Below are 6,155 nucleotides of genomic sequence, written 5' to 3'. Positions count from 1 at the left end.
TTGTCCTTATTTATTTAATTTCACCCAAGTTCCCTGGGTTCTGAGCACTTGCCATGGTGACAGCGTCAAGACGTTTTGCTGAACTCAGCACGTTGCGGACCAATATACAGTGGGTACATCAAGTCCCTCTGACAAAACGGGGCAGAAGAGAAAGGACTCGTGTGTGAGCTGCTTTCTCTTTGCTTGCCTCAGTTTTTTCTAGAAACTTGATGCTTGACATACCTACCAGTATTACATTCCCAATGACATATATGTATGAGAATATATCTTATTTATTTTCCCGTAGGCGGTCTGCCTTCACAAATGTGTCTACTCCTAGAAGAACCAAATATCTCAATTTTTGTGTTCAGTACTGTACTATCTTGTAAATAGATCTGAGCAGGTCTGTTCTTACCATTGGTGGAAAACACCAGTGTTGGTTTATTTAGTTGCCAACAGTTGTGTGTTTGCTGGTTATTTATGACCTGAAATAATATATTTCTTCTTCTAAGAAGACATTTTATTATATATGGATGAATTTTTTTTATACAACAGAATAAATTATGTGATTTCTAAACAAAACAAAACAAAACAAAACAAAAAAACAAATGCCATGAGCATCTTTATTTCAATTATAGAAAAGAGATAAGGAGAAGGAATGGGCAATAGTGGAACTATACTATAAACCATCACTCTCTGATTATGACTGCTGATCTTATTAACTAGTGACACATCCTTCAGAAGGGAAATTCCCATAGCTCATGCCTCTGGTATTTGTGATTTTCAAATGTTTATTCAAGATGGAAATAATATTTTCCTATTTTTAGTTCCTTCAGTTTTTCCATAATAAAATCATTAATAATTTGGTTTCTAAGAACAGTGGATGTCTTCTAAAGAATTAACACTGGTCAAGATCTTGATTTTTATTTTGCAGAAATAGAAATATGTCCTATAACACCCAGTGTCTTTTCTTGCTCACTTTTTGTGATTTCAATGTCTTTGTATTGCAATTTCTATATTAATGAATAGCCATATGAAATTGTATATACCAATTAGTGTAGTTTGTTAATAAATGCATTTGAATGCATGATATGTAAGGCTATCAAATTAAGCATTTAAATATATAATTGCTGTTTAAACATCATTTGACTTAACAGATGAGTATTTTTTTTATAATTCCATGTTTGGAGTGATCTATTATTAATTTATCTCAACTTAAAGGAAAAATACAATGTGTTGCTTAAATTTAGCCAAACCAAACTATTTTTAATGTAATTTGTTTATATTTATGTAAGTGTATTTGCACATGTTTAGCCCCAACTATTCATTTCCACTAATTTGAATCCTGGAGGAGGAGTTTTGGTTTTTGTACAAATCACTAAGTTAGTATAATTGAGAATTTGAATCTACTTTACAATATTGTTAACATTAATTAAGAAAGGAATATACCAGAAGTAGTAGAGAGCTCAAATCCTAAGACTGACAAGTCCCAAGTTCATGGTTGACACTGTGCCATTTTCTATCTGAGGGATCATGAATAAGTTATTCTGTGCATTAAAACTTCAGTTCCCCATTTGTAAAATGGACATCAGGATGGTGATGAACACCTACCTCATAGCATTGTTTTACATGGAATGAATTCAAGTAAAGACCCTACTACATTGCCTTACAAACATTAAGTGTTGGGTAATGTGATTACCAGTCTCTTAAGTTTTATTTGTAAGCAAATCATCTAAACTGTCCAGAAAAAAAGTTAACATGTAAAATTAAACTTTTATTTGCATGAGGTTCTGGCAATCAAAATAGACATATTTCTCAAAAATTTTCTATTTTTATGATTACCTTGTATATATTATCCAATTAATACAACCTGGCAGTATATTTTAAATTCAGAATATTCCAAAAGCACTTAATATGCTACCATACCAACAGAATCCAAGACTTTTAAATCACAACACTTACCACATTTGGCAGAAATATATATTGTAAGTGGGATAATAGGGTCTACTGTTGTTGCATGGCTCATGCGTGGCCCAAACAGTCTATAATAAAACCAACAAAGCAGTAATTCTTTCTCATTGACACACAAGTATGCCAAGTTTGTCCAGTTGGAAATGAAGCTCTTTAAAATAATTTAATTTTAGGACATGGATCTAGATATTTTGTTTCCTTTCCAAAGCTATCTGATTTGATTAAAATTTTGTTTGAATGTTTTTCTTTTCTTAAATATAGCAGATGTTACAAAAATAAAATGGGAAGGCTATGGGTAAAATGCCTTTGTTTGAAATATGCTATTATTTAATACTACAAATTCAATGAGGTTTAATTATGATCAGTCCATTAAGTACCAGAAAAACAGACTAGCCAGCAGTCTAAGTCATCTGAAGAGACAGGCTCGGAGAAAACATCTAGTACACAGTACCCACACAATCAGCAAGTCCTTATGGATGCTCATATAGACTGTTTCTGAACAAAGAAGCATTATTGAAGGGATATAAGTTTAGGATGAAATATAACCTGCACTTCACTCACTGTGGGTTCTTAGTTGTTCTCTCAGAAAATGGTAATTCTTCTATCCAGAGGGCTACTTCTGTATAATGCAAAGGTTCTTCAGGGGGAGTGAATACTTACACTCATTTCCACTTTGACTTTACCACTGGTGCCTTCTGACTGTATCTTTAAGGGATAGGAGCGTTCAATAGAGAGCTTTATGGTAGGGACTTAGAAAGGATAACCTGGTTCCTTTTCCCCACATGGAGCAATTAGCTTATTCTATAAAACATTTTTTTTCTCAGTTAAAGACCACCTATTACATACATTAAATTGTTTTTTTTAATTTTATAAAACTAAAAAACCTTTTGACTATTGAAGCCTATTCATGTTTCACCTAAACAAGATGGCTCAATATGTTGACTAAATTATAAGATGCTCAATAAATTGAAGGAACAATTTGAAATGACAGGATTTTCCAATAGATAAAAAAAATAAGAATGTGAACTTTTAAAATTTAGGTTATTCTCATTTCAAACCATTTTAAACTATTTTTTTGTATTTCTAAAAAAATATGCTATTTGTTTTAATTAGTAATACATGACAGTGGAATGTTTTTATGCAGATTGAAACATCATACATACATGGGTTATATTTTCTTATTTTTCTGATTCTACATGTTGTATAATCTCATATATATATATGAGATTATAAATATTAATATGAGATTATAAATATTAATATATAATCATATATATGAGATTATATATATATAAATCATGATACATAATACAAATCTTCCTTACTCCATATCCTCTCACCTTACTCCACTCTACTCTACCTCATCTGAAGTAACCACATTCTTCTGTAGTGCCTCCCAACCTTATTGGGAATTAGCATTTATATATTAGAGAAAACATTTGTATTTTGATTTCATGGGATTGGTTTGTTTCATTGAAGGTAATATTCTCCATGTCCACCCATATATCAGCAAATATTATTACTTCATTTTTCTTTTAAGCTGAGTAATACTCCATTAAATATATATATTCCACATTTTCTTTATTCATTCATTTATTGAAGGACACCTAGTTTGGTTCCATAGTTTAGCTACAGTGAATTGAGCTGCTATAAACATTGACATGACTGCATCACTGTAGCATGCTGATTTTAAGTCCTTTGGCTTTAAATCAAGGATAAATGGCTTGGTGTAAAGGTGATTCCATTCCATGTATTCTGCAAAAGCTGCATACTGCTATTCACAGTTTTTCTAACAATTTGAAGTCCCATACCAATGCACGAGTGTACCAATCCCCCCACATACTTGCCAACATATTTTGTTGCCTATATTCTTGATGATTGCCATTCTGAATGGAGTGGGATAAAATTTTAGGGTAGTTTTGATTTGCATTACTCTAATTGCTAAAGATATTGAATCTTTCTTCATAAGTTTGTTGATCCATTGTATTTATTTTCCTGTGAAATCAAACTAATTTCTGAATACCTGTTTCTTTTATTAAAATTATTCTTAAATTCCCTGAACAGGTAATAAAAGCAATGTGTTATAAACCATGAGTGAGGAATTCATATGTTCCATGAGTACCAAGAAAGTAGAGACTACACAATTAGAATAACATGATTTTAAATCAGAAAGCATGTATTTTGGAGAAATTTTTCAGTGTACCTCAAGGGGACATTTTGGGAAAGAAAAGTTGTGCAGGAATAATCACACACACACCTGGGATAAGAAGCAGGTGTATTATCAGGAGGTGACAAGGCTGCTCTTCAAAAAGAGAGGAATAGAACGAGCAAGGATGAAAATCAGACCCAACTCCCCCTTGCGTGTTTCCTTTTATAGGATAGAAACATGGCCACACACTAGGGGTGGTTTTAATCTTGACTGATATAGTAAGCATCCCTTGATCTTATGGAAGGCAAATTTATTTCTTAGGAAACAAGCAAGGCTGGCAGTTTTTCTTTCTCACAGAGAAAGAATAGGGAAACTGGTATGTCTGTTTTGTCTTCTCAAGGAGAGAACAGGGAAACTAGTATGTCTCCATACCAGAGGCTGGCAAGTTGTCTCTAATCTCTCTCTGAGAGAACAGGGAGAGACCAGCACATTTTCAGCCAGGTAGGTTTTACCTCAGGCTACATTATATTTCTTGGGAATAAAGACAGTATTTATGAATTAGGGATGGGTAAAAGAAAGATGGCTGCAATTATGCTAATAATATTCAACGTTTATTGAATATGAGTAATTCATTAAGAAATCTTAAAATTCTCTTTTAGTTATGTGAATCCCTTTCTTCTAAAGAGAGGCATAAGCATACATATTCATTTTCACACATAAACACACATATGCATGCACAATTAAAGCTCCAATGATACTTAGTTCTAAAGTGGACCATTGATTGGAAAATGTGCATATTCATATCAATTTCAAACAAAAGCAATGTATCCTACATGAAGGGGTGTCAACAAAACAGCCACAAATTACAGAATAAAATTTTGAAATAGTAATTAAAAATTTAGAAATCTGAGCAATATATATATATATATATATATATATATATATATATATATATATATTCTTTATGCCAGTCTTCATTTCCTAGTAGATACAAAAATATAAATAATTAAACTGAAATTTAGGGGAATATTAGTATCCAAGTAATTGAAAGTTTAATTACACTGCCTTAAAGAATTAAGAGCAATCTCCAACTATTAACAAAACAGTATTCTTTTTTATTTGTTACCTACAAAATTCAGGAAAATCTAATTCAATACATGGTAGTGTTAAACACATTGAGAAATATTCACTTTTGCATAGGATTAAAACACATGCACTATAGAAAAAAATGGCTGAAGATATGACACAGTGGCAGAGAATTTGCCTAGCATGCAATATCCCTGGGTTCAATCTCTTCCACCAAGTCAATCTAAAAATACAGATTAAAAATTCTCAGAAATGACTCCTATAACATTGATAACATTACCTAGAGAAAAAATATTTCATCTAATCTTCAAGACTTGAGTCTATTTTTTTTTTTTACTTTGTTCTTTAACTTGAGATTTGTTACACACAAGTATCTTCTCAGGGCTGAGCTATCTGCACTATGCTGATATTTGAGTACGTTTTTAAAAATTTCTGTCACACCAATTAAGAATCTCCATTAAATTTTAAGCAACTGCTCAAAAGAAGGCCACAGACTCTATAAATACAGAAATTCTCTCTGATATTTCTCATATTGAGAAATATATGGACTATAATGATGTTGCTGTATTTCACATATGTGGTCATTTTTCTCAATACTAAACATTTTGCTACCATGTAAGTTATGCATGTTACAGGGTTCTCACTACAGATAGTATAAGTCTTAGGATTGGATAGATTATGATTTTTTTAAAAAAATTGAATAAAGTTCTTAAATATTCTTGGCAAGTACAAAACTTCTCTTGAATTCTAAATCCATAGAGATTTGTGAGGTATGATCTTTCATTTAAAAACTTTGTCATATTCTTTACATTTGTAGGACTTAATGACTGCTGTAATATTCTTGACATTTTAAAAATATTTGGCTTTGATTAAAACTTTGCCACTTTTTTTTGGCAATTTGTACTATTTTCCCAGTATGAATTTTCTACTAATTAATAAGTCATGATATCACAATAAATGATTTTTTACA

Source organism: Callospermophilus lateralis, unplaced genomic scaffold (genome assembly GCF_048772815.1).
Source record: "Callospermophilus lateralis isolate mCalLat2 unplaced genomic scaffold, mCalLat2.hap1 Scaffold_63, whole genome shotgun sequence".
Classification (NCBI taxonomy): Eukaryota; Metazoa; Chordata; class Mammalia; order Rodentia; family Sciuridae; genus Callospermophilus; species Callospermophilus lateralis.
This window is presented reverse-complemented; position numbering follows the sequence as displayed.